Source organism: Myodes glareolus, chromosome 15 (assembly GCF_982192425.1).
Source record: "Myodes glareolus chromosome 15, mMyoGla1.1, whole genome shotgun sequence".
In the NCBI taxonomy this organism is placed as follows: domain Eukaryota; kingdom Metazoa; phylum Chordata; class Mammalia; order Rodentia; family Cricetidae; genus Myodes; species Myodes glareolus.
In genome coordinates this window covers 21,906,107-21,931,849 of record NC_142040.1, presented here as the reverse complement: position 1 = coordinate 21,931,849, position 25,743 = coordinate 21,906,107, and positions in this window count along the sequence as shown.

Below are 25,743 nucleotides of genomic sequence, written 5' to 3'. Positions count from 1 at the left end.
CTAAACACCCGACAGGTGAGCAGAAGAGGGGGCTCAGCAGTGGAGCCCTGCTGCTCTTGCAGAGGACAGGAGTTTAGTCCCCAGAACCCATGTCTGGTGGCTCACAACTCCAAGTCCAGACACACGGAAGAGAGGCACCTTTGTCTCTAGACTCTATTGAAAGCAGCAGTTGTTTCAGTAGAGAGTTCAAGTCTTCATCCTTCAATATCTATATCACTATTATGATAAAAAATATTGATTTATTATTAATTATTATTAGTTATTATTAGCTCAGATAAAAGCAGCTTTAAATACCTTCAGGGCAAAGGCTGTGGTTTGTTAACACAAACCTCGGGAAAGGAACACACAATGAAGATAGAATAGGAAGTAGTGCAAATTCTAATTGGTTTTAACAATAAAAACATATAGGAGTTAAAGCTGAAAGATTAGAGAGGCAGAACAGCCAGCTACTAGTTCTCATCTCTACCGGATCCTCAGACTGAATGGGCAATCCAGTCTCTAGGTATTCTCAGACTGAATGGCTGATCCTGTCTCTAGGAATCCTCAGACAGAATGCCTTGAGCTCCTGTCTCCTACCCCCTATACTCCTCTCTCTGCCCGCCCATATCTCTTCCTATCTCCACCTCCCTAGTGTTGGATTAAAGGTGTATGATGCCCAAGTACTGGGATTAAAGGTGTGAATCACCACCACCTGGCTCTGATTCTCTTTGAGACTGGATCAATCTAGTATAGACCAGGGCAGCCTTGAACTCACAGAGATCCATCTGCCTTTGCTTCTCAAGTGCTGGGATGAAAGGTGCGCGCAGCCACTGCCTGTCCTCTATGACTAACTAGTGGTTTAGCTCCACACTATTATCTTCGGGCAAGCTTTATTTGTCAGATAACAAACAAAATAGCACTACAAAGAAGCACCATGGGAATTTGGAGCCCAGGAAATGTTTGGTCTTTCGTCTTTTCTCTTCATTCAACATGTGTTTTCTGTGTGTTCCCACCTACCCCTTGAGTTATAACTGCTGTCACTATGGTAACTTTGTTATGCTGTGGTAACACTGTTATGCTGTGGTAACTCTGTGACGTTGTAGTAACACTGTTACACTTTGGTAACTCTGTTACACTGTGATAACTCTGTTAAGCTGTGGTAATTCTGTTACACTGTGGTAACTCTGTTGTGCTTTGGTAATTCTGTTACACTGTAGTAACACTGATATACTATGGTAACTCTGTTATGTTGTGGTAATACTGTTACACTATAGTAAAGGGCTAACATTGTGTCTTTGCACCACATCTTCCTCCAGACCTATCTCTGCACTGAACTGCCCTCAGAGAATCTTCTATCACCTTGATCTCCAACCCAAATGAAGGCCCTGTCTTCCTTCTCTCCTCATCTCAAGCCTGTTCCCTTTATTAGACTCTTCATTGTCTGTGATTCACACGGTCATCTTAGCCAGCAATCTAGCAGTGATCTGAGATTTTTCTCATACACCACACAGTTAGCTTTGATTCTTTCATCATCTCTAGAGTCCTCCAAGTATTACACTTAACTCTGTGAAATACGTCAATCCCACTTTCATTACCTGTGGCTATGATACAATACCCTGGGAAAAACAGCTTAAGGGAGAGAAAGTTCATGCGGCTCACAATTCCAGGTTATAGTCCATCGTAGTGGGGAAACGAAGGGAGCAAAAATGTGAAGCAGCTAACCTAACTAGTCACGGCACAGTCACAGTAAGGAGCAGGGAGCAGTGAATTGATGCACTCACGACAGTGCTTAGCTCACTTTCTCTATAACCTAGACTCCCCAGCCTGGGGAATGGTGCCACCCACAGTGGACAGGTCACCATTAGCATAATCAAGATAATCCCTCCATCGAACACGCCTACCAGTCAACCTAACCTAGATGCTTTTCCCAGGGGGCTTATGTTGTGTGAAGTTGATCCAAATGTATGAACATGGAGAGTGTCCTGGTTTCATTCCCAGTTGCTGTCATAAAACACCCTGAAAGAAGCAACATAAAGGAGAACTGTCACAAATACATTTCAAGTATATAAGAATGCCAGTTTTAAAGGGTTCATGTAATACAATGAGCCATCCAAAGATACAAAACAGAAGCATAGGATGTTTGACCCATACATGCAGTTCAAAACCAAACTTCAAGGATGGGGGAGATGGGTCTGTGGATAAAGCACTTGCTGGGCAAGCCTGTAGTTCATCTCTCCAGAACTCACAGACAATCTAGACACGCATAGCAGCCCATCTGTAAGACCAGAGCTCATGAGGTAGAGACTGGAAACCCAGGGGCAAGCTCTGAGGTTAGGGAAAGACCCTCCCTCTGTAAATAAAAATGGAGGATAATTGAGAAAGACGTGTGATGCCAACACTCACATGCATTCACGTGCATGTGCATCCCTGCATCCCTGCATGTTTGTTCACAAGCGTATTCACACATGTACAACGTGCACACACATACATATACATGCATGTGTGTTTGCAAGCAGAACAAAATTTCATGCACATTAATGATATCCTCCTAAGGATGAAGAGAAAGAGGAAAATTTGGGGACACAGCTTCAAGATACTGACACACTAAATCTAGGTAGGAGCTGCACATGTGCCAGTTATTCTGTCGTCTCAACTGTTTGTTCAAGTATTTTACCAATAAAAAAAAATTAATAGGGGTCAGTTAGGTAAAGGCACTTTTTACCAAGTCTAACTACCTGGGTTCAGTCCCAAGGTGAAGGTGAAAATCGATCCCCCAAGTTGTTCTCTGACCTACACACACATTCAACCACACACGCGTGTGCGCGCACACACACACACACCCACTATAATTTTGTTTTTGTGTTTTGAGACAGGGTTTCTCTGTGTAACAGTCCTAGTTGCCCTGGAACTCTCTTTGTAGGCCAGCCTGGTCTCAAATTCAGAGAGATTTCCCTGCCTCTGTCTCCTGAGTGTTGGGATTAATTAATTACACAATGTAATTTAAGTTAAAAAATTAATGAGAAAAATTTAAATTCCTGGCTCGATTCTCAATTCTTCATACTGACATCATTCTGAATTATCCCTTGAATGGGTCTTACTGTTTCTTCTCTAAATATACTTTTTTTTATTTCCTCTTTCCTTATCAGGTAAATATTCCTTCATTCTTCATCACTTCAACTAAGAACATTTTGTCCAACCCAGGTAGATCAATTTTCAGTTCCTATCTTTTTCCCAGCAGGACTCACCATGCCTTCACTGTATTTTGAATATAAAATTAGTATCATATCTTAAGTATAGTATAAGAAACCAAATCACTGTAGACCTCTAGACCATGAATCCTTTGAGAACCAAAAATATATTTTATCTTAAGGCTCATCAAGTGTTTGATAAATGAAACATACCTATGGCCATTGGTTAAATGTCTCTAGTTTTTGCAAACTAAGCAAGGTGTGTTCTGACCAAAAGTTATATAGCTTTCCCTCCAAGGCAAGTGAAAATGTAGTTATAAATTAATATGCTGAAATTCTTCTAAAACATTTATGTGGGTTAGAATTTGCAAGTGAGCTGGGTCGAGCCTCCCAACCTAGACTCATGGAACCACCTGTAAGATGTTGTACACAGGATAAGAAGTGACCTAAAAGCCGGCCTGTGATGTTCACTACACGTGTTGCCACAGTGTGCTGTGAGGTGGGAGGGAAATAAATTATTTGCCTTAAGAAGCCGTATCAGAGAGGTGAGCTAAGGAAGCCAAGGAGCAAGTTCTTACCCCCTGATTTAACAACTAGAGCCACCTTTCCCTAATCTCTGAAGACCCAAATTCCCGAAGACCCTACCATCAGGATCTGCCACTTTATCATCACCATGACAAAAATACCTAACAGAAACCACTTTATGGATTAAGGAATTCTTTTGGCTCAGTTTCAAGAGATGTCAACTTCTCAAGGCCGGGAAGGAATAGAAGCAGGAACAGCAGTGTTGGTGGGTAGTGGGAAGTGACTGATCATCCTGAGCAGGCAGAATTAAAGACTAGCTGGACTCATAAAACCATCAAAGGCTCATCCCCTGCCACCCCACTCCCATCATCTAACCCCAAACCACACCATCATCTGGGAATCGAGTGTTCAATCCCAGGAGGCCGTAGGGGACCTTTGATTCTGATGGAAGTCTCTACTATCCACAATAAAAAAAACAAAGGGAGGGTCTGGATCCAGTAGCAGTCCACCCTGGAATGACCTGTGACAGCCCTTGCAGGTTTCATTTGAATTTTGTGTTTGAGGATGATCCCCAGGCAGAAACATTGTATTGTGGCATCACTTGGAGGATGGTCCCTAGGCAGAAACATTATATTGTGGCATCACTTGGAGGATGGTACCTAGGCAGAAACATTGTATCGTGGCATCACTTGGAGGATGGTCCCTAGGCAGAAACATTGTGTTGAGGCATCACTTGGAGGATGGTCCCCGGGCAGAAACATTGTATCGTGGCATCACTTGCCTCTGTGAACAATCAAATGAGAGAGTTGGTGAGGAATGAAAGTGAATATAGAACACACAGCTTTCTGGTGGCTTCTACACTTGGGGAGAAATGTGAAGTAAAGAGGAAAAAGGGCTCTTCAGTCAACCAAGAAACCTAGATGGCAGTCTTTCTATAGCAAGAGTTAATGGCAGGATTTGCCAACGTTCTGCTGCTACCAAGAAAGCGATCTGACTGCTTCCTCCATTTCTCAGTTCCCTAAAATCAAGAAATGTACAAAATGACTTCACGCCAATACCCCACCCTGCAAAGCAGAATTCACCTGAGTGCTTCTGGCCAGGAGGTTGCTCGATACCGTTGTTAATGTACACTAGAAGGCATCTGATGTGAAATTTGTAATTGAAATGTTACGAGCAGTTTAGCATATGGATCCTTCACATCCACTTAATTGCCAGTTTAGTAATAATTTTATGTAATGAGGCATTATTAATAATACGTGAAATACTAAATTGACATAATGCCCTAAAAACGTAATATGACATTTGCCACCAAAAGAATATTATGATTCCAGGCGCCTTGTCCATGATTTCAAACTGTATGTGATAGGCCCTAAAGTGCCAAATTAGTCCTTAGAAGCAGCGTGGCTGTGATGTGTTTCTAATTCATTATCTATGCGAGTATCAGGGTGTTTGTTTGCTTATTCGTTTTCATTTGGTTCTTTTGTTTTAACAAAAAGTACAAAATTTCGCTTGTAATTGTGGCCTCCCGTGAGCTCCCACTCAACGCTCCCACCCTGCTTGCCATCTCCTCTGTGTTCTTCTGTGGCCAGTGGCACCTGATGTGGCAGGAGGGGAATGTAAGGCAGCACGTAAGAATGAAAAGTCAAAAGGTTCATCCAAGCAAAGCACTGGGAAAATTCTAGAATCAGAGACCAAATGCTACTGACAAATACTTCAAAATTCTATCACACAAAGGCTCAGAGGTTAAGAGTACTGGCTGCTTTTTCAGAGGACCCAGATTCAATTCCTAAAATTTGCATGGCCACTCAAAACCATCTCTAACTCCAGTTCTAGAGGATCCTAAGCCATCTTCTGGCCTCTACAGGCATAGCATGCATGTAATGCCCAGACATATATTAAGGCAAACTTACACAAAATAAAAATAAATACAATTTTTTTTAAAAGCTTTAACTTAAAAAATCTTTTTCTCTCCCCCCTCTTTTTAAAATCTCTTCCTCTCTATTTTAATATAACTCCTATAACTTTGAGTGGTATGGGAGGTCCTTCTGTCTATGTGTTGCTTTTATTGGTTAATGAATAAAGAATTGCTTTGAGCCTATGGCAGGGAAGAACAGAAATAGGTGGGGAAATCTAGGCTGAATGCTGGGAGAAAGAAGGGCGGAGTCAGAGAGATGCCATGTAGCCCTGCCAGAGACAAATGTCGGAACTTTAGCCGGTAAGCCACAGTCACGTGACCATACACAGATCAATAGAAATGGGTTAAATTAATATGTAAGAGTTAGCCAATAAGAAGGTAGAACTAATGGGCCAAGCAGTGATTTAATTAATACAGTTTCTGTGTGATTATTTTGGGTCTAAGCTAGCTGGGTGACCAGGAACCAACTAGTGACTCCCTCCTCCAACATTTGAGTGGGTCTATAGTTGCGTTTTGTAAGCCCCATGGAGTGAAGCTAGTGAGGACCCATATGTTCATGCTTTTGCAAGTTATAAAGGAAGCTAATAACTTGAATAAAATGTGATTTTTTTCTGCCTTGCAATAATGCTACAATGAAAAAATGGAAATAATATTCCAAAAATCCAACCTTTATATGACTTAAAGTCATATAAAACACAAATGCCAAAGACTGCTTAAACCTAATTATTACTAAGAATACTGGAATATCCCATTGGAAGGTTGGTGATATTTCGCTATGTAATAAATTTAATTCATAAAGAACTGAGATTTCTTCCTTTTATTACAACTTAATTGCTGAGATCACTGTAATGATCCATGTTTCAACTCTTATTCTATCAGCAGTAAAAATTTAAATGGCTAAACAATAGAACATAATTGTATATGAAGGACAGACATCCCAATAGCTTTCAAAACATGGATTCAAGTAAAACTAATATTGCTTACATATTTTTCAAAATTTCTTTCTCTTCTAAAATTCAAAGAAATTTCTTAAACTCAAAAGACAGTCTAAATTGTAGCAAAAATTAAAACAAACATGTATTAAGAAAAATATAGTCAGGTGGTAGTGGCATGTACCTTTAATTCCAGCACTCTGGAGGCAGAGGTAGGTGGACTTCTGTGAGTTCAAGACCAGCCTGGTCTACAGAGTGAGTTCCAGGACCATCTGGGCTACACAGGGAAACCATGTCTGGAAAAAACAAACAAACAAACAAAAAACAAAGAATAAAATTAATTGGTTCATTCCTCAAATTTCTCAAACTTAAGTGTTCCTAACTTAAGTGCAATTGTTGCCAGTGCTGGGCTGGCAGGGGAGTCAGAGACTGGCACTCACCTGGAGCAAGGAGAAGCAAGAGTCTGCCCGTCCAGCACTCTGGAAAACAGGGCTCCACCATGCCCAAGTCCCTCACATTTCACGGCAGGACAGATTTGACAAGTTTATTAATTTGTCATTTCTTTTACCTGAGCATTACAGCCACTAACATCGCCTTAGGTCAAAAAACAGTGTCCCCCTCTGAAGGCAAAGGTGGTACAACCCACTGTGTTCTCAGCACAGGATGAGGCCAAGCTGAATGTTTCCTGGGGCTTGGCAAGTGTTAAGTCACACGAATTGGAGTTAGGCATTGGGTATATACTCTCAGCACTGAGCAACTGGTCCTGAGTGTTTCTTAACTGATCTGGTTGGAGACTCTAAAGTACAGGCCCCGCAGTAAGGCCACCTCTTCCCTGGAACTAAATACATTATATTCAGAAAGATGTTAATAAGTGTTAATTACACACCAGCTAATAACACTACCTCACAGACTCTGAAATAACACACACAAACACAGGGGGAGGGGGAGAGGGAGAGAGAGAGAGAGAAGTGTGAGAGCAATTTAAACTAGACTACTTGGGCTCAGATCTCTGTGTATATGTAGGGAAAGTGGCTATCCTCTTTGGAATTTTGTATCTCTATCCAAGGCTGGTTCAACTGGCTTGCATAGGTACTTCCATACTGCTTATTAAATGTTAAAGCATGCCCATACCACGAGTTACCTAGCGGTTGCCTTGACTCCCAGGTTCAGTAACCTCCATGCCCCCTCCTCCTTTCCTGGGACTGTCTCACTCATTCAGGATCTCTCCAAGACTGAGACTCTCTCTGTCCATGCCCAAGCCTCACACATTTTTCAGTGTTGTTACTATTTCGTTTTGTTTGGCTTTGAGACAAGCTCATGTGTAGCCAAGGCTAGCTCAAACTCACTGTGGAACTGAGAATAACTTTGAATTCTTGACCCTCCTGCCTCCCTCTGCCACCCAAATGCTGGGCTTATAGGCATGTGTCAGCCACCACACGCAGCCTATATGCTGCTTACAGCAGACGGGAGACAAGCCCTGGGGAAAGGACAGTGGATACACACGGCTCACATTTGAGCCAGCTACGTAGGCACACGTTAGAGCGCATCGCCTCTCCGTGCGATAGCTCTGGATGACACCTGCCCCCATGCATGACAGAGGGGATGCCCTTCAATGCATGGCTGCCAGTGAACTCTCCTTCAGGGTCAGCTAGGAGAGCTAATTTTCATACTGACAGATGCTCAGTGGCTTTTGTCAAACGAATTGGTGGCCGTTATCCAGTTCTAAGGGCCCAGATGTCCACAGCACCAGAGTCACTATGCTAGGCTGGTGTGTGACCTGACTCAGGTCCTTTTGTGACCTTTAGTTCAACCCTTAGGACTGAGTGACAGAAGCGAGTTAGGCTCCCAGCATACAGTCCTCTGGTGTCTGTCCGCACTACCGACCCATTGCAGCTAAACCTAGCATTTCATCTTCAGGAAGTATAATTGTCAACTCTTCTGCAAGAAAACAATAATGATTTAAACTAACGCTGTGATTTTTATATTATATGTTTTCTCTGCAGAATGCTCAGCAGAAGCTGGTAAAGGTGATGTAAGGGAGAAGAGGGCAGCATGAGCGCCATTTTCCAACAGGTGCAGCAGTGCCTCTTCTGGTCCTAGGCTGGGGGCAGCCTAGGGTTTCTTCATGGAGCCTAGTGTTGTGTATTTGGAGAACACCCTTGTTAGAGGTAGATCCAGGTTTGATGCTTTCTGAAGTTGTGCAATTTGCACATCTCTTTTTAAAGAAGGAAATGCAGATGCTGGGATGGTCAAGTGCTTGCCTGGCATATGTGAGATTGTAGGTTTGGTCCTAAACAAACAAATGGAAGAAGTAAGGATGGGATCTGGAGGAAAAGAGAAAGAGAAAGATGGAGAAAACAAAGAACATTAAACTCAAGTTGACAGAGACCCTCTTAGGCATTAAAAGGGACCCCTCCGATTGAGCGGTACCAGGGCTAAACTTCGCTGGCTCATAGAGATCTCTGTCTGGAGGATGCTCTTGGGAAGCAGGCAGGAGGCTTTCAGAACTTTAGGCAGAGGCTCGGCCCTTCCTGGTGGTAGGAAAAGGGCTCACATCTCTTGGATAGTAGGTACCAGGAGCTGGAAAGCAAAGCTGTGATTTTGTTTGCCACTAGTAGGGTTTTGGGGTGTTTTTTTGTTTTGTTTTGTGAGTTTTTTGTTTGTTTTTTTCTTTTTGCTGCTACTGAGTCCAGTTTAAGGGAACCGCAAGTTGGGCAAAATCTAGGCTTATGTCACAGCAGAAAATGGATTTTCTGTCATTTAAAGGAGGTCTGATTACTGGGACACTCCCATATAAACTCTTGATAAAATGTAAGCTGTGTGGTCAGAGGGTGAAAGGGAAGACTTTGCTCTGTTTCCTTCAAGTTTAAAAGTGGGATGCCTGGTGTTCATACCGAGGAAGCTCCTCCAGGCCAGCTATGTAGTAAAAATCCCTGTGCATTATGGGATGGTCTGGGAGCAGGACAAGTAGCTCGATGTGTAGACAATATCTCCTTTCCTTCGGTGGGGCTGAGGACTGGCGTTAGCATGGCCACATTCAGAAATTATAGGTGAGATGTTGTTTCCTAAGTCTTATTCTACTTAGCCTAAAAAGTAATTTCAAAAAAAAAGTAATTTCCAGAAGCATTACTTTTTCCTTCATTGGCTCTGGGTTTGGGGAGGAGACAGCTTTGAGAGTAAAATCCGAGTCTCAGCCCTCCTGTGACAACATAGATCAATGTTAACTTGGTTTTAGCTCCGGGTTCCTCTATACCACTCCTAAAGCCCCCCTATTTTCTAAAATGATAGGAATGTCGGGAGAATTTTTTTGTTCTGACATTAGGTCTTTGACTCCAGTTTCTGCCACGGAGCTCTGACACCCTTTCCAGTCTCCCTCGTGATGACGATTTGTTGTTTCTCCAATACGGTGACTTGGTGATCCCCTAAACACTTCATGGTCACAAGCAAAACCAAGGCATGCATAGAAGATTGGGAGCTTCAGTTTCAGCCCCATCCGTCCTCTGGGACTGGATGAACCAATGGTCAGCCTCCTACGTGAGGAAGCCTTCATAAAAATTCCGTTAAAATGGGCCTTCGAGAGCTTCCCAAATGGACAGTGTGTTCCATACCAGGAACTCTGCGTGCCTCAACTCTGCAGGAACAGAAGGTCCGATACAGAGAACCTCTCAGATTCTTGTCCATGTGTCTCTTCGTCTGTGCAAGCCTAATAGCACCAAGTGTTCAAAGGATATGGAACAAGAGATTTCTTATATACCAGTATAAAAATACAAATTACACAGCTACTTTGTAGAAAGCTCAGAAGATATTATTTTGCAATAATGAACATGTATGTTCCATTCCTAGAGGCACAGCTAAGAGATTCTCCCATACACCTACATTTCCAAAACTGTGTAAAAGACCTCAGCATGAAAGCAGATGCACTGAACCTGATAAAGTTGAACACACTGGCACAGAAGACAGACAACTTCCTGAACGGAACACCAGCAGCACAGGCACTAAGATCAACAATTAATAAATGGGACCTCATGAAACTGAAAAGCTGTAAGGCAAAGGACGCCATCAGTCGGACCAAGTGTTCAGTCTACAGAACAGGAACAGATTTTACCAACTCCACATCCGATAGAGGACTAATATCCAAAATACGTCAAGAACTCAAGAAACTAGGTATCAAGTAAACAAATGCCCCAATATAAAGATGGGCTACAGATCCAAATAGAGAATTCTCAATAAAGGAAGCAAAATGACAGAGAAACACTTAAAGAAATGTTCAATAGCCTTAGCCATCAGGGAAGTGCAAATGAAAACTCCTTTGAGATTCCATCTACACCTGTCAGAATGGCTAAGATCAATAACATAAGTAACAGTTCATGCTATTTAGGATGTGGCACAAGGGGAACACTCCTCCACTGCTGGTGGGAGTGCAAACTTGTACAGACACCATGGAAATCAATATGGTGATTCCTCAGAAAACTGGAAACCAATCTAAAACAATATGCCACTATATCACTTTTGGGCATATACCTAAAGAAAACTCCATTCTACCACAAAGACATTTGCTCAGCTATGTTCATAGCTTTATTCATAAGAGCCAGAAACTGGGGGGGAAAGCCCAGGTTTTTCTCAACAGAAGACTGGATAAAAAAAAAAAAGTGGTACATTCAGGCAATGGAGTATTACTAAGCTGTTAAAAAATAACATCATGAAATTTGCAGGTAAATGGATGGAACTAGAGAATAAAACATCCTGAGTGAGGTAACTCAGACCCTGAAAGTATGGTGTGTACTCACTCATAAGTGAACATTAGCTGTGAAGTAAATGATCATCATGCTGAAATCCACAGATCCAGAAGACAGAATAGTGGGAGGGATTAAGGGGGACGCAAGGATCTCCCTGGGAAGGGAAAACAGGATAGATTCTGTGAGTGGGATGGGCAGGTGGGGATGGGAACGGAGGCATCAGGTGCTAGAACGGAGGGAGAGAGTACGGGAAGGAAATGGGGTGGGGGGACAATACAGAAACCTAGGGCAGTAGAAACTCCCAGGATTCTACATGGCGGACCCAGGCAAGGACTTCTAGTAATGGAATTCGGAGCCTGAGTGGACCATCCTCTGTAACCAGGGAAGGCTTCCATTGGTGGGATTGGGACCCAACCCAGCCACAAAACTTTCAATTTACTAATCTGTCCTGCCTGGAAGATGGGCTGAGGCAGTGGAGGGGCAGAACTTGTGGGAGTGGTCAACCAATGACCGGTCTAGCTGGAGACGCACACCACGAGAGGGAGCCCAGGCCCAACACTGCCTGGATACCAGACCAGGAACTGGAGTTTGGATAGCCCAGAGATCTACTGTGAAAAATTATCCTAATGATATTCTTATATACTCATAGATCAGTGCCTAGTCAAGCCGTTATCAGAGAGGCTTCAGCCAGCAGCTGATGGGAACAGATGCAAAGACCCACAGCCAAACATTAGGCAGACAGAGCCCAAACTGGAGATCTCCATTGGGCCCCTTCCCTTGGAGCTCAGGGAATCCTTGAGGAAAGGGGGAGGAAGAATCGCAGCAGTCAGAGAGGTCGAGGACACCAGGAGAACACAGCCTACAGACATCAACTAAGGGGGGGGGGATGCTCACAGATACTGAAGTGACAATCATGGAACCTGCATGGGTCAGATCTAGGTCGTCTACATATATGTTATGGTTGTTAGCCTGGTGTTCTTGTCGGACTCTTAACAGTGGGAGTGGGGGCGTCTCTTACTCTTTTGTCTGCTCTTGGGACCCTTTTCCTCCTACTGGATTGCCTCGCCCAGCCTTGATATGAGGGTTTGTGCCTAGTTCTGTTGTGTCTGCTTAAGTCATATTCGGTTGATATCCCTGGGAGGCCTGCTTGTTTTTGAAGAGAAAAGGACAGGGGGTGTATCTGGGGGAGAGGGGTGGGGGGAGAAGGAAGGTGAGGAGTAACTGGGAAGAGTGGAAGGGACTTGGAGGAATGGAGGGAAGGGGAAGCTGCAATCAGGGCGTATTGAAAACAAAATAGAAACTGAAAAAAAATACAAAAAAAAAGATGTAAGAAAGAGTTCATCACAGTGTAACTTCTCACAACAAAGCCCACAGAAGACTTGAATGCCCACCGGCATTAGCATCAGTGAGTAAGGGAATAGCCTACAGTAGTGACGAGGAGTGACCCGGAACTGCAGCAACACAGAGGGTCCTGGACATGATCTGCAGTTACACAGAGGGCCTTTGTGATACTTATTTATGAGATTCAAGATAGCTAAAATAATATTCAGAAATCATAAGCATGCAGTATCACACAGGCAAGATAAACACACACTTTATGATCACGACTTTCCTATGGCAGAAAGGAGACGGGGAGGAGAGGAACACTCAGGTGAATACAATCCATTGTCAGTGTACAGATTTGAATGGTGACTTAGGGTTGGGCAAGGGGTAGGCAGACACATGGTCATGAGAACTGCATCCCATAAGCCAATAGAACTAAAGTTCTGTTTAAATATAAACAGCTAGAGATGGAATTCAGTGAGGGATCGGATGCTTGCCTAGCAAAGACTGAAAACCAAAGAAAGTGAGTGAGTGAGTCAGAGGAAGGTCGGAGGAGTTTTAAGGCACTAGAAAAGGGCAGTGCTGACAGGAGCCACAGACAGCAACACAGACCCCTCGGCTGCTTTGGGGCTTTAGACCAAAACTTGGCCCTTGGCAATAGTCCGGGCCCAGACGCCACTTTGGACGTGGATGACAAGCACCAACCTCACCTCTTCAGCCCTCTCTCTCCCTAGCCCAAGAACCTTCTGCCTCTATCTCTCTTCTATTTCCCCACCCTGTACTTGCTCACCATAATGGGCCCCTGATGCCTGGCAGGCTCCTGGTTGAGTCACAGTTGGTATCTGGTTGCATCCTGTCTGTCCCAGTCACAAGGCACGGCATGGAGAAGTTGCTTTTCATCTCTTGCATTTCTGGGCCTAGAAACCACGGGCTTGGTATGATGGTGCCCGACCGCCCTGTGCCAAAGACGCAGAGGGTTTGGGGGCAGCCATCTGTGTCCTCCACCACTCAGGCCTGGGAAGTGCCAAGCAGCTCCTGGTTGGTTATGTCCGCCACCCCGACCCCCATCAAGGCTTAAGAAAGCCTTCCCAAGGCTGACTGAGCAGCCAAGGACAAAGGCACTGGGTTTTGATTCTACTGCATGGACTGACTTTGTGGGAGGCTGCTTTGTTTGAATGCTCACCTTTATAGATCTGGATGGAGTGGGGAGGACCTTGAACTTCCCATGGGGCAGGGAAACCTGACTGCTCTTAGGACTAGAGAGGAAGGGGGAGGTGGAGAGAGGGAGGGAAAAGGGAGGTGGGGAGGAGGTGGAAATTTTAAATTAATTAATTAATTAAAAAATAAAAAAGAAAGCCTTCCCACCAGTCTTTCTCTTCCTCTGAATGCAGACAATGCCTAGAATCACGGTTATCACATTTTCATCAGAGAATGTGCTAAGTTATTACTAGGAGTGGCGGATCAGAAAGGTTGAGGGGTCATCCCCATCCATAGTGGGTGTGAGCCACCTGGCCCCAGAGTTGGTTAACATCAGGCTTAGGTTACACACAGCTAAGTGCGATCCAGACTAATTCAGGTACGCCGCCCAGATCTCCAGTGCACCGACTCGGGAAGTCAGTTCTGCTCCTTTCAGTGGACTAGACAATAAGCTTCAGTTTGGAATAATTTGAGCTAATATTTTATATTCCACAAAAGTGGTGAATCATTTATCTTCATTTTTAAAATGTAAAATGAACATAATTTAATTGACAGCAGAAACGAGCTGAAAGTCAATAATGTTTCTTTTATCTGCTTATTAATTGACAGATAACCCAAAATTTTTTCTTTTTTCTTTTGTTCTTTTTTTTCTGGCTCATTTAAGCTAGTTCAATTTGGGAGTAAATAAAGTATCAAACTTGTATATGTTTACTTAGCTTTTCTACTTAGAACATAAAATTTATGGACTTTGGGACTGGTTAATTTTGATATGTGATTTTCTTTTTGCAAATTTTTTTTTTAAGAATAAAGTTTATTTTTAAAAACCAGCTTCCATGCTGGGTATGGTGGCACATGCTTTTAATCTGAGCACTTGGGAAGCAGAGGCAAGCAGATCTCTGTGAGTTCAAGACCAACCAAGTCTCCAAAGAAAGTTCCAGGACAGCCAGAGCTACACAGAGAAACTCTTATCTTGAAAAAAGCCAAACCAAACAACAAAAATCCAGCTTCCAAATTAAAAAAAACAAAACAAAACAAAACTCCGCTGCACCAGCTTGCATAATAGAGACTTTATATGTGATAACTAATTAAAGAAACTTGGTAAGAAGCCAAAATAATTGGAGACAGCTCTCTGTGGTTGGGAATAAAGAAAAAATGGCATCTATAACAGACTGCATTGGTGTTTCCCATTTATTACTGCATGGTGTGTTAGGCACTGCTGGGAAGCCATATGATTTTTTTTTTTTAGTAGTATCTACTTTTAAACCAGGGAACACTTGACGACTTGACAACCATTGAAGAAGTTTACCATTGAATGAGTCCAACTGGTGTTTTTATAGTAAAGAAAACAATTGTTTTCTCATTTAGTGTTTATAAAGCAGCTTCCTCCTCTCCCACCTCCTCCTCTTCCTTCTGTTTCTTGAGTCCTTCTGGCTAGGCATTCCAGGCTGCTGACCTCAAACTTTTGAACCTCCTATCCGGACTCCTGGATGCTGAGACTATAGATGCGTGCTGCCATCCCCAGAGTAGACCCACTGTTTCTTATGAAGCAACTGTGCACAGGCTGCTGCACAGGCTGGGTTTGTGTGTCGACAAGACACAAGTTAGAGTCATCAGAGGAAGGAGCCTCAGCTGAGGAAATGCCTCCATGAGACCCTGTTGTAAGGCATTTTTTCTATTAGTAATCAGCAGGGGAGGTCCAGCCCATGTTGGGTGGTACCATCCCTGGGCTGCTGGTCCTGGGTTCTTTAAGAAGGTGGGCTGAGCAAGCCATGGTAGCAAGCCAGTAAGCAGCTCCTTCCCATGACCTCTGCATCAACTCCTGGGATGCTGTCCTGTTTGAGTTCCTGTCCTGCAAGGCTGAAGTGTAAACCAAACAAACCCTTTCCTCCCTGACTTGCTTTCTGGTCATGGTATTTCAGCACAGCATAGAAACCCTAACTAAGACAGCTGTGGCCGGACCTTCTGAGAGACGTTAGACCTCTCTGTAGAGCGGTTAGCAGCTACAGGTCCCACAGTCACCAGGGAGCTATTTAACTGCATCTTCGGAAAATGCCATATTGATGGGTGGCTCGCAGAGTAGTGGGTTATGGGCAGTATCTGCATATATCGGGGCAGTCACAGGAGGCTCAGACAGACAGAACAACCGTGAACACCCACTGTCCTTGGGCTCAGAAAAGAATGAGACAGGGTTGACCCAGCACACTGCTATTTCACAGCATGAGCTTTTCCTTGGAATTCTTACTGGATAGATGTGTGCAAACCCTTGATGGACTTGTGCAAACCCTAGATGGACTTGTGCAAACCCTGGATGGACTTGTGCAAACCCTGGATGGACTTGGGCAAACCCTGGATATATTTGTGCAAACCCTGGATAGATTTGTATAAACCCTGGATAAACTTGTGCAAACCTTGGACAGACTTGTTCAAACCCTGGATGGACTTGTATAAACCCTGGACAGACTTGTGCAAACCCTAGATGGACTTATGCAAACCCTGGATGGAGTTGTGCAAACTCTGGATAGACTTGTGCAAATCCTGGACAGACTTTGCAAACCCTGAACAGACTTATGCAAACCCTGTATAGATTTGTACAAACCCTGGATGGACTTGTGCAAACCCTGGACAGATTTGTACAAACCCTAGATGGATTTGTGCAAACTCTGGACAGATTTGTGCAAACCCTAGATAGAGTTGTGCAAACCCTAGATGGAGTTGTGCAAACCCTGGATGGACTTTGCAAACCCTATCACCCAGACCAGATTTCCCTCAGAAACATCTCTGAGGTGACAGCTAACACAGTGTGGCTTGGGAGGCAGTCTCAGTGCTTCCGAGTGTGGGAAAACCTGCTGTCTTTGATCACACACCTTCCTCTTGAGATACTCGTTGGGTCATCTACGTAGAGGATTCTAGCGCTCACGGCACTTCTTTCTCCTCGCCTCATCTAGGCGATCTTTACCGGATTCACTAGGTGTATCCAGGCAATGGCTTCGGCCCATGTGTTACTGCTAGCTCACGGATAACAGTCCTCCTTGAGCTAAACACACAGGATCAAAGGGCACCCACTCAGGCCCTGGAGAAAGAGAAAGCCACTAGATACAAGAAGCCCAAGTCCCTGAAAGATCGTATGAATCAGTCTCCCTGCCAACCCTTATTATAATAGGAACAGTAAAAATAGTAGCAAAATCAAATGGCATGGTAGCTTCCTCACCAAGAATTTAGAATCATTGGCCATAGCAGTTAACAATCCTGTCTGATGGATATTAAGAACCTTATAGGAAAAGAATACTATAATTTCCCTCTCAATTCAGACACACAAGTAAAGGGGTGATACAGTGAAGGGGTAAGAGGCTCACCGTGGTGCAAGTCTAGACAGTAACTGTTCCTCAATGACCCTGCTGATGATTCGAGCCTTGATAAATAAGACTTACTTTCTGGTGGGAAAAGAAGTTGCACACCTAAGGTTTGTGCATTTTATTTCTGTGTCCCTCACCTGGGATCTATTTTTAAATCTGTTTTAGAAAATTATCCATGTTCCAAATGATAGCATCAATATATCAAAACACGGGATATTGTTATTGTTCCTTAGGGAGGAATAAAAATAACGATAGATATAGTTTTTAATTGCCTAAAGCACTTTAATGTAATCTCATCATTTGGTTCAAGAAGAATAGATAACGCTTATGGCACTGAACATGCTCAGGAGAACGACCTCTCTGATCTTAAAGATGTACACAATGTTGCTGCGGAGAATAATCTCCACATTGTGTTCATGGTACTCAGACTTCCGGCTAGTACGAACTGCTCCTGGAAATGGCTTACTCTGTCTCAAAGTAGCCTTATTAACCCCAATCCTGTGTTCCACTCTTTGCCCAAGAATGTTTAGCTCTAAAGCGCAGTGATCCCCGGTTATCTTTTCCTCTCTCAATCCACTATTCAGAAGTTAGTTTTCCCTGCACAGACTCATTGGACTCGGTCATCAAAGAATAGCTAAAACAACGGATGGATAGGCTCTGGGTTCAGTGGCCACACCGTAGGAACACTATTCATTTGCTAAGTAGATGCCCACCATCCACACCACTGCCTCCTGCCAGCATCCGAAGTTCTGCTTGGGGGGGAAAGTTTGTCCCCAGAGTGCAGCAGGGCAGGCTCCTCCCCCTGCTCGGTGACTTCTGGGGAGGCTTATTTTCCACTCTCGTTTTCATATTTCGGTTGTGACCCTAGCCTTTAACAGCTGAGCCATCCCTCCAGCCCAGCCTATTAAAATGCTAACTGGTAGAGAAACCTATTTGATTATTTATAACTGGCACTCCCATGTTTGTTTTAAAAAGGTAAAAAAAATATTTGTCAATAATTTCATAGGAACACCACTTCTGAAACAAAACAAATTGCTGTTTTATACTTCTATCCAGAAGCCCTGGGGATCAAGTGACCTTGAACCCAAACTTGTGGACAGACTTTTGGCTCAAGCTTGCCCAGTAGTCAGGACTGTGTTTGCCTTGTTTCCTGAGGTATATGCAACACTTTGTATGACACTTGGGATCCAGAACTTTCTCAAAACTATGATTTTTGAAAAGAGCTAAAACTGGAAAGCCATGACGTCATCAGAGGGATTTGGACTTCAGTCCAGGGGAATCAGCAATTTTCAGTTAACTGGGACAATTTCCCAATCTTAGAAAGCTTCATCTTCTTGAAGCCAGGGATGTAGCTCAATGGCAGAGTGCTGTACGGGGGCCTGGGTTTGATCCACAGCACCACATAGGTCAGACACGATGATAAATGCCTGGAAGGGAGGAAGGAATAGAGGGAGGAAGGACACGCTGGCAACATCTGGTAGTTGTGCTGGCCTCTGAGCTGTATAAAGGGAAGGGATTCCACACATCTGCTTTGTTATGGTGTTCCCGATACTGAGCCTGGTGTCTGTAACTTAGAATCTTTTCAGAGACAGCTACTGTCTGAATGACTGAAGAGCCGGTGAACTGAGTCTGAATCTTCCAGGAGAATATGGAGATTTCTGGATAGCAGAGGGAGTGTTGATTTTCTCAAGCTTCTCCTTGGAGTGTGGTATCTGAGCCAGTGGGTGGCTCTTGACGCATCAGAACTTCTAGGAAATTCCTCAGTGCCCCAGGAGACATCATACAGATCTGAAGAAATCTTGTTTTGATCGCCTTGATATATCTTTAGAGGACAAACCAGAGTAGATTGTTTTTGGGGTTCGGAAAGGAGCTAGCCACCCTCCCGGAGAACAAAGGACCTTTGTGTGATGCCTTGTGTCCTTTTCAGTCTCTGCCCAGATGAAGAGAGGACTACACCACCTTCTTGGAGAACACGCTCTCAAGGGACATTGCTGGATTCCTGACATCCTCTTCAGCCCACCCCCAAAGTAACAGCCCTCAAAGACAAGGGGCCAACAGTATGACCAGCAACCAATTTTATGGTTGATAAATAAGTTTCGACCTTGAGCTCCCAGATAATGTGTTTCTATGGGTCAGCTGGGAAGCCTCTGGAGGGCTGACCTTGGAAACATGGTCACCGCCACCTGACTCACGAGGCTGCCAGGGCCTCTGGTGGCCACGCAGCTCAATAGGCCTTGCTGCTCACATGGCTTCCATTCTTGCTCCCCCTGACCATTCCCAAATACAAATGAGAAAATTAAACATTTACCTTGATGAGAAAATAGCTCTCTCGCTGACATTTCCTCACGCCCTCACCAGTGTGACTTAGTTATAGTTTTTAGTAGCTGTTTCTACAGTTTTAATTATTGTGTAGAGTTAAAATATGTAATAATGGATAACTGTGCAATACATTAAATACTTACGGGTATGTTGTGCCTTCTGTTATAATATAAAATCCATCTATTCTGGTTGATGGGTTTTAACCTCACACAGAATACTTTAAACTCCATTTGGACTTGTGCCTACAATCACCTTAGCAGAGTCTCTTAAGTAACTGCGCACAGCCTAATTAGTATGCATTATCAATTAACAAACTTAATAGCCGGCAGATTGATTAGATCCTCTGTTGCAGGGGCAGAGCTGAAGCGAAACAGAATGAAAAATCATTGCACGCATACACTGCGGCTTTGTTATTTTCTCGGAGCCCTCCTCCTCCTTCCCACAGCCTTAATTAATGCACGCATATGGCTCTGCAGGTCTGCAGATCTGGTAAAGTGAGGCTTTCTTAGCCCTTTCCCGAAGCGCATCCTTAAACAGGGGCGTCAGTGCGCGCCTTTCTCCTTCTTTGGGGGCTTCTGTATATGTCACTTTCATCCCTCTTCTTGCCCTTTGCAGAGCATTGAATTTTAAAGGGCTGCTCCTCCCAGCATGGTGGAAAAGGGAGCAGGTCACAATCCTGAGCACATAGCCAGGAAGGGAGCACTTCTGAATGTGGAGGAGCACTTGGGAGCCACTGGTGGGGAGCTGACAACCATGAAGCGCTTCTGGCAGCTCTTCCCAGACAAAATGGTACAAATGGACTGTCCTGTTACATCTCGTCTATTTTTGATGGACTGGAAACAATATGAATAAATAAAAGAAAACCACATTTCCTGAGAGCAAGGATCAGGCTAAAAGGGGCTGCCAACTGCGCTCTTCATAAAACACCGGCATTATAAGAATTTTACACCTTCCATAAAGAATCAACACGAAGCTCTAAAAAGACTGCTGAAGACATTTCCAGCACTGTAAACTGTCACCTTGCAGCGCTGCTTTGGGCTTTATTCTTCTGTTTGAAACAGAATAATGGTTCACGCCAGTTCTTTCATTTACTGTCTCTTCCTGGTCTAGGGTCTTTTCACTTCTACGTGAGAAGAGTGGTAATTGTGTGCACAGAGGGGACTGTGAGGGGTGTTCACTTCCACTTTTGAGGATGCTCACATGCTTCTTGTTGGTTGACTGTGCAGGAGAGGCACTCACTGGGGTGGGGGTGGGGGTAATAAACCCAGGAACTCAGGTTTATCCTTTTATCCCTGTCTTTGGGAAAAACTGCCCTCCTGCCTCTCAGCCCCCAGCCCCTGCTGCTCTCCCACGAATCCCCACATGCCCACCACACTGGCCACCCTGGGTATAGAACTCGCACTTCTCCTTGGGTTCCTAGAAAGCCCTGATGTAGCCCTTTGTGGGTCTCTCTCTTACCAAGTAGGGCTCAGCTCCATTGTCTCCTGCTAAGAAAGACTTTCCCTGACATGGAGTAAGCTGATGGCTGTCCTCTGACCCAATCCCTCCATAGTCTGCTCTGTCATATTGGCATCATGGTTTTTCTACCTTCTTCTTTATGCAGTATCTCCACCACTGATAAGAATGACACCTTTGGGGTTGCAGAGATGTAGAGCCATAAAGAGCGTATGCTGCCCTTGCAGAGTTGAATTTGGTTTCTGGTACCCATGTTAGGCAGCTTACAATGGCCAGTAATTTCAGTCCATAGGATCTGATGCCTCTGGCCTCTGAGAGCACACCAGGGTTCATACGTGTGCATGTGGGCACGCATGCACACACACACACACTTAAAATCAATTTATAAAAAAGATAAATTAAGAGTTCAGGCTTGGAGTCATTTTCTTAGTCTGTATAAGAGCCCGAATTGAATTTCTGGTGTAAAATGGAATGGCGAAAATGTCATGAAATTGACGCTGTGATGGTAGTGCTCCTGAAATGGGTGAATGCATGTAGATTACATATCAACAAAGCCAAATAAAAACAAGTCCACACATGTGATTGTAAGTGAATGGCCAGAGGTATGAAGAGCCATAACATACAGTGTCACAGGGCTTGTCATGAAAGAGACGGTGGCCACCAATGACCAGCTCAGCCAGTGAGGAAGACAGGCCCTGAAATGTGGCTACTGGGGCTCTAAGCTCAGTGGCTTTATTAAGACCTCATGGAAGCCATCTTAGTTTGGATTCCCCAGAAACAAATCCAGATAAGGAATACAAGTATTTCTTTGAAGGTACAGGGGATATATTAGCAGGGCAGAAGAGGGGGCACAAAACAGGAAGGTGATACAAGGGCTTAAAAGGCAGTCAACGAAGGAATATCGTTAAGCCAGCAGTCAAGTTGAACAGCGCCCCTCGGGAGACTGTGCGAGGAACCTTCCGGTTGTCTGATGTGGGAGCTACTATTCAAATACCAACTCTACAGGGGGAGGCCTCCTGCAGGCATATGGACCTTCTAGAGCTTCTGGAACTGTACCACAGGGTGGTCATGTGTGTGTGTGTGTGTGTGTGTGTCAGGAGAGAGGGGGAGCAATGAGAAGAAGCCATGCCTGATGGAAGCCACTAGAAAGTGTTGGACGGTCTGAGGCCCGTCAGAGGCACTGCTGTGCCTGCTGCAGGACAGCTGGCTTGTTCTTTAGAAAGGGTGTTCGGGCCAGGATGAGAAATGATACAGTGGACAGGTGCAGGCCTTAGAGCCTCGTTCTTCACAGCCTCGCCCGGCCCAGAAAGCCAGGGGCTGGGGAGGATGGGAGAGAGGAATGATCGCAAGAGGAGAGACATAGTCTTTGGTGTGAATTTTAAGCTCTTTTTCTGAGGGGAGGGTGGCAGAGTGGAGGCTTAAGGGGGGCAAAGAGGGCCTCACCCAGGTGGACTGCAGGTTATAAGCTGACTCAGCCTTCTATCCAGTCCTGACCCCATTATTGATCTGCATAGCTGTTTGAGCCCCATGTTTGCCTTACAAGGGTCCATCCCATCAGCTCTCTGTGCCCAGTAGCTGCCCGCTCCCAAGAGCACTAAGAACACGGCCTCTTGAGGTGAGGTAGGAAAACTACCCTAAATCTTTTGCTTTGTATGTCAGTTATTTTATTAGAAGGTCTCTACGGCTCAGTTCTCTCTGGAGTGTAGCTGGCAGAGTACAAACAGAGAGGGTAAAAGTCGGATCACAGAAGTGGAGGGGTGAGGGGAGAGTGTCTATCCTGTCCTAAACATTTTGGTGTCCTGGCCGCTGACCTTGCCCCACAGACTCTTACAGCAGCCTTCTGTGACCTCTTGGACAACAACACTGAGTCATGTTCGTTTTGAACCTTCCAGGCACAGACCTCTTCAGCTCTTCGGTTCCCTTAAACACATTTCAGCAGCGTTGAACTGATGGAATCTGGGGTAGCCAGTGTCCCCCAACCGCCCTCCTCCACCAGGCTCCTCTGAGGCTTCCTCCCTGGTCTGCTCTTCCGTCAGGGCCACCTGGTCCAATCCTTCCATGCCCCTACCATCCTAATCTCACTCTGACTCAATATACACTGCGTTCTTCAAACCAGGGTCTGGCTCAACCGGTGCCAGCTCAGTACCCAGGCAACTTGAGTTCTCTCGATGACACCCCAGCAGGTGCCAGGATTTTGGAGTCTACGGACTATTTATAGTTGAAGTGATAACTTGTGAAATGGTGATGTGTCAACTTGATAAAAGCATCAAAAGCCGCTATCCCTCATCACGGTGACTTCATATGAGAAAGACATTTAGTAGCCCCAAGACCTCCCTTCACAGACACAAAGTGGAATGTTTGGGAAGAAGCTAGGAAGATGCTTCCAAGAAAGCCCAGCTAGAAAGTCCATGGTTTTTGTTTTTCTTTCTTCCAGTTGCACTGCAGAGTTGTCAAAACTTTATCAAAGTCCAGTGTTGAGAACCATTAATCTATGTAGGCAAGAAATGTGAGGTCACACAGAGTCATGGACGGAAGGACCAAGTGCTTGGGGCTACAGTGAGTCCCACACAGAGGCCACTCACACATCCTTGGTATGGACAGAGTCACACATGGATGCTACTCACACGTCCTATGTATGGGTAGAGTCACACACAGATGCCGCTCACATGTCCCATGTATGGGTAGAGCCACACACAGAGCCCACTCACACGTCCTAGGTATGGGCAGAGTCACACATGGATGCAACTCACATGTCCTAGGTATGGGTAGAGTCACACACAGAGACCACTCACATGTCCTATGTATGGGTAGAGTCACACACAGAGGCCACTCACATGTCCCATGCATGGGTAGAGTCACACACAGATGCCGCTCACATGTTCTATGCATGGGTAGAGTCACACACAGATGCCGCTCACATGTCCTATGCATGGCTAGAGTCAATCCTGGTGAGCATGATTGACTGCAGAGTACCTGGCCCCTTCTTTCCTGCTTTTGATCCCCTGGAACTTGCCCTGTTTTCACACTCGACTCTGATCCAGGCCTCCCTATGTAGTTGATTCTAGGCAACTGTTTCTTGCTTCTACTGTGTTATACTACTGTGCTACAACATCATTGACATTTGGGGGAGTGATTTTCCAATAGTCTAACAGTATTAAACTTTTTTTTTTTTTAAAATGGGACAGCAAATCAGACTCAGGTAACTTATAATAGAAGGTTTCTAGTTCTTGGTCTTTGCTTTTGTGGATAAGAATTTTAAAATCCAATGTTCCAGAGACAGTGGCCAGCCCAATACCAATGACCAAACCAGCATCTAGCTTGGGCCCTGAATGTCACTTCTGTTGAGAGGAATCAGCTTCAGAGAGGTGTCTGGTCCCGGGTGAGCCTGGGAGAGCTTGTCATCGTAAAAAACAACGGAGATGCCAGAGACAATTGAGACTGTCAAAGGCAGAGGGACAAATGTGTAAGGGCCACCCTGTTCTAAAACAGAACAATCTGAGTGTCAAAACTAACGCAGGTCGCACACTGAACTATAGTCCGTATATTGAAATTCACAAAGTGTGTAAAAATTGAAGAGGTAACTGGTCATTTTGGAAGCTGATTGGCAAATACTCATTAGTCTGGAAATTGGTAAAAATAAAAAGAATCAAACATTTCCCCGGCCTTCCCCCCCCCAGTAATACTTTAAGGCAGCCAAGCAGTGGTTAAGGCAATGCTCTACCTGGTTAATGAGTGCACGCAGAGCGGCAGAAATGTAACACTATTTTGCGACCTCTTAATGAGATAATAGATATAAAAGCCTTCTCTAATGGTTGCTCCAGCCATTAGGTTGGGGGCTGATGGGAGACTTCCTAAGATGAGTTCAGACAACAGCACCTGAAGCAACTGGCTAGCTGTGAAATCCCGGGGGGAGTGACAGCCGGGGCCCACGTGCCCTCCTGAAGGGCTGCCACTTGAAGAACACATGCCATTCTGCTCATGGAAACCATCTTGCCAAAAGATAAAGCCTGACTCTGAGAAAGGCACTAGAACTTACTACATGGACACACAGAGAACAAAAGAATCTGTTTGGGGGAAAATCCAGAATATTCCATTAGAAACTCATTAGGAAAAAGAAAAATCCTCAATGAAAAATTAGCAAGAAAATCAAAGTTCAGCAAACCTACAGGCTTCAAAATACTTCAAAGACACAGCGGCCAGAAGCAGAGCTTGGATTTCTTGGATTCTGTATAGGATGAATCAAATAAGAAAGCAGGTATGATATGTTAATAGTGACTTCATCCTTAGCGGGCTATGACGTGTCCATACTGACTTCATCCTTAGGTGACATTTAGGAATGACTGTCATTCTGTAGATGTGGTAATGAAGTCGCAGAGAGGACAAAGACAAGATCTTTCCTTCAGAGGAGCATACACAAGTATTGACGGAAGAAAATATTTTATGGCCCGGTTATTTTTAATATGGTCCAGTGGAAGCTGGCGTGTGAGTGGCACCCAGAAGCTGAGAAGGGTGTGAGCTGCTCACCAACCACACACAAGTTTCCCGTGTTTGTCTCTCTGGCTTCACATGTGTCTGGCATTTCTCTCACTGTAACAAACACCCAACTTTCCAAATGTTTTCAGTACCATGCCTTCCTGCCAGAACACTAATGTAACAGCCATAATCTGAAGGAGTGAAACAAGGAAAATAAACAGATCGCCTCCCTTGAGCTGTTGCTGGGCGTGAGGACATGGTAATCTAATTTTAATGTACTCCACAAATGAGAGGCTCTATGACTCTCTGCATGCGGTTCCTTGTTTATTTAATAACACATTAGAAAAT